The following is an 11522-nucleotide window of genomic DNA, read 5'->3' as shown; positions in this document are numbered from 1 at the left end:
GCGCAGGCCTCACCGCCCCACCATACTCCCATCGCTGGCCTAGCCATCCCTCTACTCACCCACACTTGCTGTTATTCTCCGGCGATGGTAGACGAACCAGTAAACCCTCGTACAGTCGTACTCCCCTCCGCGTGGGAAACAACTGCCGAGTCTTCCCTGCCTCCGTGTCATTCCCTTCCTAGGCCTCGCCGTCGTCCACCGCCCTGGTGCTCTCGGCGCGGCCTGGTCAACGTGGTCAACGACCGACATGCATCTGAAGTGGACTGTATGTGGAGAGGCTGACAGCTGGGTCCACGGCCGCACGCAAGGAAATACCTCCTTATTATGCGCAAAGTAATGATTCCTCCACCTGACATCTAGGACCCATCGAAAGGGCCTCTGTATTTCGCGAAAAAAACGTTACCGCCGCTGACAGCTTGGAACCACCAGCTATATCTTGGCACGCAAGGAAGTGCCTCCTTATTACGCACAAAAAAATGAATACTCCCCCTGCTAGTTGGGACCCACCTTGGTGGGTGGCTGACTTGTGGGCCTACTAAGTTGACGGGGACAGAGTGCTTTGTCAACTTAGTCAATATGAACGATTCTAGCTCAAGTGACCGTACGATGTCCATCCAACGACTGTAGTGCTTATTCAACCTCTGGTCTTCTAGCTCCAGCTGCCCAAAGCAGCGCCGGTCGTGCCGCATGCTCCTGCCTCCCGTGGCCGGCTGTGCTGCCGCGGAGGTCTCACCGCCCCTACTATTCCACCGCTGGCCAGGCCCTGCGGCGACGGCAGCTTCACACCACAGCCGAACCAGTGAACCCTCGTACTCCTCTCCGCGCGGGCTTTCACTACCGCGTCTTCCCCGGCTCCGCGTCGTCCCTTTCCTAGGCCTCGCCGTCGTCCACCGCCCTGGTGCTCTCGGCGCAGCGTGGTCAACATGGTCAAGGAATGACTTCCATCGGAAAAGTACTGTACGTGGAGAGGCTGACAGCTGGGTCCACGGCCGCAGCAAGGAAGTGCCTCCTTATTACGCGCAAAATAATTATTCCTCCACCTGAAAGCGGGGACCCAGCGGACGGGCCACCGTATTTCATGAAAAAAAATGTTTCCCCCTGACTGCTGGGACCCACCAGCTACATCTTCGCACGCAAGGAAGTGCGTCCGGGCAAAAAAAAACGATTCGCCCCCTGACTGCTGGGACCCACCAGCTACATCTTCGCACGCAAGGACGTGCCTGACAGTCGGGACCCACCTGGTCAAAGCATATGTAGCATTGTCATTCTGGTCGTGAACGTGTACATACATACTGGTCGATGTAGAGGCGCGCACGTAGCATGTACACATACGTACAGCGGCCAGGGTGCAAGAAAGTAAATACGGCCACTTACGTACATACTGGCAAGGTCTTGAATGCCTATTCGCGCGTACGTACGGCCAGCGTGCAAGAAAGTAAATACGGCCACTTACATACATACGGGCAGGGCCTCGAATGCCTACTCGCGCGTACGTACGGCCAGGGCTCGTGTACATGGCTGGGTCGGAACGGAGAAACTGCGTCGTCGTCGTGTTCATGGGGAGGCAACGGAATGCGTCGTTTTCATCGGGAGGCAATGGAACGCGTGGGAGCCAACCGGCTTGGAAGGAACAACCGATGGAAACGAGGCCTGGCGTACCGCAGAACGGAGGAAACGGCCTTGTGTTCGACCGTCCACGTTCGAAACGGGATCCTGTTCGTCGGGAGGGCTCTGGTGTACCGCAAAACGGAGGAAACGGACCTCCTACGGTCGAAACGGGGGTCCTCTTGATCAGGAGGGATGTGGCGTACTGCAAAACGGAGGAAACGGACTTGTGTTGGAGCGCTACGGTCGAAACGGGGGTCCTGTTCATCGGCTGGGAGGGGTGTGGCGTACCGCGAAACGGGACTCCACGGGATACTGTTCATCTCCACCGTCGACTCCCTCCAGCCTCCACGGGCTACTGTTCATCCACCGTCGACCTCCTCCAGCCTCCACATGTGACTGTTCATCCACGGGCTCCTGTTCATCCAGCCTCCACCACGCGCTACTCCACCTGCTACTGTTCAACTAGCCCTCTCCACGGGCTCCTGTTCAACCACCCCTCCACGGGCTACTGTTCATCCAGCCCTCCACCGTCTACTGTTCATTCTGCCCTCCACGGGGTGGTCCTGTTCATCTAGCCCTCCACGGGGTCCTGTTCATCCAGCCCCAACCGGCTCGATCGATCGGGGTCCTGTTCATCCAGAGGCAACACCACGGGGTCCTGTTCATCCACCCCCACCGGGAACTGTTCATCCAAACCCCCCCAGCAATGCTCACTGTTCATCCAGAGGCAGCATCGATCGGCTTCAGTTAGCAGCAGTAGCGAAGGAATCGCTCGATCGGGTTCAGTTAACAGCCATCGATCGATCGCTCGGGTTCAGTAACGCGTAGCCTGCAGTGCAATCACTCGGGTTTAGTTAGAGCCCAACGCCTCGCTCGGGTTCAGTTAGAGCCCAACGCCTCGCACCCACGCGCATGCGTGTACGAGAGAAACACGCATCGCTCGGCCCCGACCACCTACCGTAACCGGGAACACCCCGATATTTTCCTCGCCCTCGCTTCTACCACGGTTTTTTCCGTCATGGACGGCCCAAAGAATGTCATGCAGTAGCGTCTCCGGCCCGCCCAGGACGAAAAGCCCATTTTCTGTCATGATTTTTTGTCATAGAAGTAGGACCCCACCACATCTATGATGATACCGTGTTTTGTCACAATTATTGTCATAGAAATGTCATTTGTATGACAGAAAAAAATTTCATTCGGCCCAAAATGTCACGGATGTGTCTTTTTTTGTAGTGTTTGTAACAAGAGAACCCAATGAATAAGTCTAAGTTTAGCATCTTTCTTTTCCGTAAGATATTTAAGAGCAGCATGGCCTGTGTGAATAGTTACTTTGGAATCAACAATAGAAGGTCTACATTTATGACAAGCAAACACCACTGCAAAGAATTCTTTTTCAGTAGTAGCATAATTTCTTTGAGCACTGTCTAGAGTTTTACTAGCATAAGGAATAACATTCAGTTTCTTATCAACTATTTGTCCTAGAACAGCACCAACAGCATAATCACTACCATCACACATAATTTCAAAAGGCAAGTTCCAATCAGGTGGTTGACCAATAGGTGTAGAGATTAAGGCTTTCTTGAATGTTTCAAAGGCTTCTAAACAATCATCATAAAAAACAAAAGGAATATCCTTTTGCAAAAGACTAGTGAGAGGCCTAGAAATTTTAGAGAAGTCTTTGATAAATCTCCTATAGAAACCAGCATGACCTAGGAAACTACAAATACCTTTTATATCTTTAGGTCATGGCATTTTCTTAATTGCATCAACCTTAGCTTTGTCCACTTCAATACCTCTTTCAAAGATTTTATGACCCAAGACAATGCCTTCATTAACCATAAAGTGGCACTTCTCCCAATTCAAGACAAGATTTGTTTGTTCACATCTCTGCAAAACTCGATCAAGATAGCTTAAACAATCATCAAAAGACATCCCATAAACAGAAAAGTCATCGATGAAAATCCCAACAATCTTTTCACAAAAATCAGAGAATATAGCAGTCATACATCTTTGAAAGGTAGCAGGTGCATTACATAAACCAAAAGGCATACGTCTATAAGCATAGGTTCCAAAAGGACAAGTAAAAGTGGTCTTTTCTTGATCAGGTTGAGAAACAGGTTGTGAAAAGCCAGAATATCCATCAAGGAAGCAAAAGTGTGTGTGCTTACATAATATTTCAAGCATTTGATCAATAAAAGGCAAAGGGTAATGATCTTTCCTAGTTTCTTCGTTTAATTTTCTAAAATCAATTACCATTCTATAGCGTGTAACAATTCTTTGTGGAATAAGTTCATTCTTATCATTAGGAACAACAGTTATACCTCCTTTCTTAGGAACACGATGAACATGACTTACCCATCTACTATCTGCTATATGATAGATTATACCTGCTTCCAGATGTTTTAATATTTCGGTTCTTACCACTTCTTTCATCTTCGGATTTAACCGACGTTGGTGATCAACAACTGGTTTAGCATCAGGTTCCATATTAATTTTGTGCCGACATAGAGTGGGACCAATGCCCTTTAAATCATCAAGAGTATATCCAATAGTAGCTCGGTGCTTCCTTGGAACTTTCAATAATCTTTCTTCTTCATGTTCTGAAAGGTTAGCACTAATAATAACAGGTGAGGGAGTCCTGGATTAGGGGGTCCTCGGACAGCCGGACTATGTACTTTGGCCGGACTGTTGGACTATGAAGATACAAGATTGAAGACTTCGTCCCGTGTCCGGATGGGACTCTCCTTTGCGTGGAAGGCAAGCTTGGCAATACGGATATGTAGATCTCCTCCCTTGTAACCGACTCTGTGTAACCCTAGCCCCCTCCGGTGTCTATATAAACCAGAGGGTTTAGTCCATAGGACAACAACAATCATAATCATAGGCTAGCTTCTAGGGTTTAGCCTCTACGATCTCGTGGTAGATCAACTCTTGTAATACTCATATCATCAAGATCAATCAAGCAGGAAGTAGGGTATTGCCTCCATCGAGAGGGCCCGAACCTGGGTGAACATTGTGTCCCCCGCCTCCTGTTACCATCCTCCTTAGACGCACAGTTCGGGACCCCCTACCCGAGATCCGGCGGTTTTGACACCGACATTGGTGCTTTCATTGAGAGTTCCACTGTGCCATCACCATAAAGGCTTGATGGCCCCTTCAATCATCGGTAACAATGCGATCCAGGGTGAGGTTTTTCTCCCCGGGCAAATCTTCGTATTCGGCGGCTCCGTACTGCAGGCCAACTCGCTTGGCCATCTGGAGCAGATCGAAAGCTACGCCCCTGGCCATCAGGTTAGGTTTGGAAGCTTAAACTATACTACCGACATCCGTGGAGACTTGATCTTTGACGGATTCGAGCCCATGTCAGGTGCGCTGCACAGTCACGACGAGCACGACTTAGCTCTGCCGTCGGACGGTGTTCGGGAGATCACACATGTGGCTACTCCGGCCCTAGATCTGGAGCCGATTGCTCCGTCCGAGGACGGTTGGATGGACCCCGCCTCGGAGGCCGCACACTCAGTGGCGATAGAGCCGAATACTGACTTCACCTCCCATGAGACCTATGTCGCCAGATCCTTGGATTCGTCCCCGGCCACAGGCTCCGAACCGCCTGCGTCCAGGCCTATCGAATCTGATTGGGCGCCGATCATGGAGTTTACCTCCGCGGATATCTTTCAGCACTCGCCCTTTGGCGATGTGCTAAATTCACTAAGGTCTCTCTCCTTGTCAGGAGGCCCTTGGCCGAACTATGTCCGGCTCGAGTGGGAAGCGGACGACGAAGAAATTCATTCCCCACCCACCACCCACTTAATAGCCACTGTCGATGATTTAACCAACATGCTCGATTTCGGCTCTGAAGACATCGACGGTACGGACGACGATCCAGGAGACGAACAGGAACCACCGCCCACAGGGCGCTAGACTGCCACCTCATCATATGATATATACATGGTGGACACCCCCAAAGAAGGCGATGGCGATAAGGCAACGGAGGATTATCCCTCCAAGAAGCAATCCAAGCACCGGCGTCAGCGGCGCCGCTCTAAGTCCCGCCATAGCAAAAGCAGCGATACCGGCACAAGAGATAATAACGCTCCGGATAGTGCCGAAGACGAAGACAATCCCCTCTAGCCAGGCCTCAAGCAGGAGGATGAACAAGCTAGCCCTCAGGAACAGGCAGCTGACGGAGAACCAGAGGATGACAATTACATGCCTCTCTCCGAAGACGAGGTGAGCCTCAGCGATGAAGAATTTATCGTGCCTGAGGATCCCGTCGAGCAGGAGCGCTTCAAGCGCCGGCTTATAGCCACAGCAAATAGCCGGAAGAAAAAGCAACAACAGCTTCGGGCTGATCAAGATCTCCTAGCGGATAGATGGACTGAGGTCCTGGCGGCCGAGGAATACGAACTCGAACGCCCAACCAAGAGTTACCCAAACCGCAGGTTGCAACCCCAACTCGAGGAGGAAGCATTAAAACCTACATTACCAGCGTACGATGCGGCTGATCGGCCACCTCGTGGCCGAGACAGAGTGGCACATCAGCCCGAAGTCCAGCCCGCACACCGCCGCCATTCAAACAAAAAGACCAAGGCCAGGGGCAACACGCAGGACCTGCGAGACATATTGGAAAACAAAGCAGGACATACAAGATCGATCTACAGATCACGGGGGCGCGCCCCAACGCGTGACGACGATCGTCACGCCGGATACACTAAAAGCAAATCCGGCCGGGCTGAATACAGCAGACAAGACTCGTATGAACTACGTCGTGACATAGCCCGACACAGAGGCGCCGCACACCCCCTATGCTTCACTGACGAAGTAATGGATCACGACCTCCCAGAAGGGTTTAAACACGTAAACATTGAATCATATGATGGTACAACAGACCCCGCGGTATGGATCGAGGATTTCCTCCTCCACATCCACATGGCCCGTGGTGACGATCTACATGCCATCAAGTACCTCCCACTAAAACTCAAAGGACCAGCTCGGCATTGGCTGAATAGCTTGCCAGCAAACTCCATTGGCAGTTGGGAGGATTTGTAAGATGCATTCCTTGACAACTTCCAGGGCACTTATGTGCGACCACCGGACGCTGATGACTTGAGCCATATAACTCAGCAGCCAGGGGAATCGGCCAGGAAATTCTGGACCCGGTTCCTAACTAAAAAGAACCAAATTGTCGACTGTCCGGATGCAGAGGCCTTAGCGGCATTTAAGCATAACATCTGTGTCGAGTGGCTCGCCCGGCACCTCGGCCAAGAGAAGCCGAAGTCTATGCAAGCCCTCATGACACTCATGACCCGCTTTTGTGCGGGCGAGGACAGCTGGCTGGCTCGCAGCAACAACACATCAAGAAATCATGGCAATTCAGATGCCAAAGATAGTAACGGCAGACCACGTCGCAACAGACACAAGTGCCGCAACAACGGCGATAACGCCGAAGACACGGCAGTCAATGCCGGATTCAGTGGCTCTAAATCCAGTCAGCGGAAGAAGCCGTTCAAAAGAAGCAATCCGGGCTCTAAATACCGCATACTCGATCACTCGTGTCAAATTCACGGCACCCCCGATAAGCCAGCCAATCACACCAACAGAGAATGCTGGGTGTTCAAGCAGGCCGGCAAGTTGAATACCGAAAACAAGGAAAAGGGGCTGCATAGCAACGATGAGGAGGAGCCCCGGCCGCCGAACACAGGAGGACAGAAGAAATTTCCTCCCCAAGTGAAAACGGTGAACATGATATATGCAAACCATATTCCCAAGAGGGAACGGAAGCGCGCACTAAGGGACGTCTATGCGATGGAGCCAGTCGCCGCAAAGTTCAACCCATGGTCTTCCTGTCCGATCACTTTCGATCGTAGGGACCACCCCACTAGTATCCGTCATGGCGGTTCTGCCGCATTGGTTCTTGATCCCATCATTGACGGATTTCACCTCACTCGAGTCCTTATGGACGGTGGAAGCAGCCTGAACCTGCTCTATCAGGATACAGTGCGCAAAATGGGTATAGACCCCTCGAGGATCAAACCCACAAAAACCACCTTCAAAGGTATCATACCAGGTGTAGAGGCCTGTTGCACGGGCTCAATCACATTGGAAGTGGTCTTCGGATCTCCGGACAACTTTCGAAGCGAGGAGTTAATCTTCGATATCGTCCCCTTCCGTAGTGGCTATCACGCACTACTCGGACGAACCGCATTTGCTAGATTCAATGCGGTACCGCACTATGCATACCTCAAGCTCAAAATGCCAGGACCGCGCGGGGTTATAATAGTTAATGGAAACACAAAACGCTCGCTCCGCACAGAGGAGCACACTGCGGCCCTCGCAGCGGAAGTACAGAGCAGCCTTCTGAGGCCAACTGCCAATTCGGCGAAGAAGCCACCGGACACCTTCAAGCGAGTCCGGAGTAACCTGCAACAGGATCTCCAGGCACGTTCAGAGCTCGGATAGCAATTTGGCCTCCGCCATAGTCCCAGTCAAGCGGCGAAATTTGTGCCGCGCGTACATAACTATGCACTCAAGATACCATGGGCATAGGCGGAGGCACGGCTATGGCACGGCCCACAATGCGGCTCAACCACCCCAGGGCACGTATACCTTTATCAACTTTTCTCTTTCAGGACCTTACTCTCTGGAAGACCTCTCCAGCAGTCTGATTGTTGACTCATTGCGGGAAGGAAATACCAAGGAAGCAAGACGCTCTGACATACAAGGGAATCCCCAGGTGGTCTCTGATAACGATTGAATACCTGTTTTACATACCAATACGCAGCCTGCCCTTGGATAGGACATGTCAAATAGTCATATTTTTTGCTTATTGCACTACTTGTATCTGTTCGCTTTGACGTATTATTTAAATAACAATGCATAGCGTTAGTCTATTATTACATTTCCTTTTTTCTTGTCTACTTATTTTACGACAAATTGCACCCGTACATTCTGGTACGACCAGTACGCCAGGGGCTTCAGTATACCCCATAACATGGCGTGAAAAGTCCGAACACTTTCGACAGTGCTGCACCCCGAACTTATAGCATTATATGCATCAGCTCCGAATCATGTCTTGGGTCAATAGTTGGGTTTGCCCGGCTCCCATGTTTTGGTACCTTACGTTCCGCTATATCGGCTAAGGTAGCGCTAGGAGAACTACTGCGATTGTGTCCCGGTTCTTTCGGACGAGCACCTCAGTAGAGAAAGCCGAAAACTAACTGTCATGATGCGGCGAGAGCTGGTCGCTGTTCGAGAGGTCTCAAGTCCTTAAAGACTTTTTCCACTTCGGGCGAGGAGTCGGCCTTGCCCGACATAGGCGTATATAGCGCCCCAAGTTCGGCCTTCTGAATACTAGGGGCTTCGCCAAAATTTAAAATTGTAGACTTCTATGGCTAAGTGAGAGTGATAAAGCTTTATAGTCCGATTGCCTGGTTCGTTGTGGTGAACACCTCCTTCGAAGGACCTAAAATTGGGATGAAGAGTGATCAGGTTTATCCCGAACACCCCAGTACTAGTTACATGGGGGCAGAAGCCGACGACTGGCCAACTCTCGGATTTTGTAAACGGCCGCAGAGAAGGTAATATTTTAAATTAACAAAGCGTTGCATAGCGCACATGAACTCGTTTCATATTACAGGATCACATGAGTACATTCATTCAAATATTACATCCTTAGCACATTCCTCCGCCACAAGGCGAGCACCCTTCAGGACACTGTCATAATACTTTTCGGGGTGGCGATGCTCCTTGCCCTCCGGCGGCCCCTCCTTCACCAGCTTTTCGGCGTCCAGCTTCGCCCAGTGCACTTTCGCCCGGGCGAAAGCCCTGCGCGCACCTTCAATGCAGACGGACCGCTTTATGACTTCAAACCGGGGGCAGGCATTCACAAGCCGCCTCACCAGGCCAAAGTAGCTGCCATGCAGGGGCTCGCCAGGCCACATCCGGACTATGAGACCCCTAATGGCCAGTTCGACCGCCTTGTGCAGCTCGACCAGTTGCTTCAACTGGTCGCTCAGGGGCACTGGATGTTCGGTCCCAGTATACTCAGACCAGAACAACTTCTCCGTCGAGCTCCCCTCCTCGGCCCGGTAGAACTCCGCGGCATCCGACACACTACGGGGTAGATCTGCGAACGCTCCTGGAGAGCTCCGAATTCGGGTAAGTAAAAGGAAAGTTTCCTTCACATGCTTGCTTTGCATAATGAATGCCTTACCCGCCGCTATCTTCTTAGCCGCCTCAATTTCCTGGAGGGCCTTTTGGGCTTCGGCCTTGGCATGTTGTGCGTTTTCAAGGGCCTTCGCAAGCTCGGACCCTTGCGTCTTCGAGTCACGCTCCAAGGACTCGTGTTTCTTGACGAGAGCCTGGAGCTCTTGCTGCACCTCGCCGACTCGGGCCTCTTGCTTCTCTCGCTCGATGCGCTCCTGGCCGCTTTGTCTTCGGCCTCGGATAGCGCCTTCTTCAGGGCCGCCACTTCGGTCGTGGCCCCTAAGCAAAATTCATGACGATCCTGTTATTCAAAAACCACATTTTCCTTTATCAATATACAGACGGGGTATCACTTACCTTTGTTCTCTTCGAGCTGCCTCTTGGTAAGGCCGACCTCTTCCTTGGACCGCTCAAGGTCCCGCTTCAGTATGGAGACCTCCGCAGTACGTGCGGCAGCGGCCAGCAGTAAAGACTGCGTATGCACATAGACATATTCTGATTAGACTCCTGCGATTATTATTTGATCCTCTATTCGGCCTTTCTTCGCGAACGCCAAACAGAGCATCAGGGGCTACTGTCTATGCTGTAACATTTTCTTATAATTTGATTACTCACGTCAAAGCCTGTTAGGAGGCTGGCACAGGCTTCAGTCAGTCTGCTCTTGGTGGACTGAACCTTCTCGACCACTGCACTCATAATAGTGCAGTGCTCTTCATCAATGGAAGCGCCGCGAAGCGCTTCCAGCAAGTTGTCCGATGCCTCTGGATGGACAGAGGTCATCGGCACAGACGGCTCGCCCCCCTTAGTGAGGGGTCGCCTGACAGAGTCCGGAACCACTCGAGGTTCCGGCACAGTATTCGGCTGGGGGCCAAACTTGCTGCCCCCGCCATTGGAGCCCATGGGAGTCTTGCTCCCCTTGCGCACAGCGTCCTGAATGTCGCCTTGAGGCGCCTCCAGGACTACCTCCCCTTGGTTCGGTGCCCTTTGAGACAACACCTCGAAGTTGTCCGTAGGGCGGGGGGAGGAGGCGGTCGGGAGCGAATCGCTGTTCATATCTGACGGGCCCAAAGAATCATCCGACGAAGATACGTCGATATGGGCTCGGGATGGACTGCATAATCATGTTCGGCGTGATAAGAAGCAGTACAATAAAACGTACCAAAAATTATTATGGTATCCGGATACTCACGACTTCGCCAGGGGCTTGTCCCTGGGTAACCACTCCTCTTCGCTGAAAGCGGCCGTCGTGGAGCAGTCCGGGAGGAGGGTCCTTCCCTTCTTGGACCCTTCAGCCTCCCCTGATGGGGCGACCTTCCTTTTCCTGTCCCCCCCCCGGCTGGGGGGGAGAACTTTCCTCTTCCTCCTCCTCGTTTTCGTGGGAGGAGTGCGGCTCGGTGTCTGCGGACGATGTGTCTGATATAACCTTGCGTCGGAGATCCTTCCTGGTCCCCGTGGCCTTCTTCTTGGCCTTCTTCTCCGGCACCTCATAAGGCGCTGGAACCAGCATCTCCATTAGGAGAGCATCTGCTGGATCTTCGGGCAGGGGGGCTGGACAATCGATCTGCTCCGCTGTCGCTACCCAGTCCTGTTAAATGGAATGGAGGCTTAGATCCCGCGCAGGGTTATAGTGGGGAAAAGAACATCTTATAAGATATAAAAGACTTACCGGATTGGCGGGGCGCTTTGCGCTGAGTCCGCGGTCCTCGGTA

The sequence above is a fragment of the Triticum aestivum genome, chromosome 3D, assembly GCF_018294505.1.
Source record: "Triticum aestivum cultivar Chinese Spring chromosome 3D, IWGSC CS RefSeq v2.1, whole genome shotgun sequence".
In the NCBI taxonomy this organism is placed as follows: domain Eukaryota; kingdom Viridiplantae; phylum Streptophyta; class Magnoliopsida; order Poales; family Poaceae; genus Triticum; species Triticum aestivum.
This window is presented reverse-complemented; position numbering follows the sequence as displayed.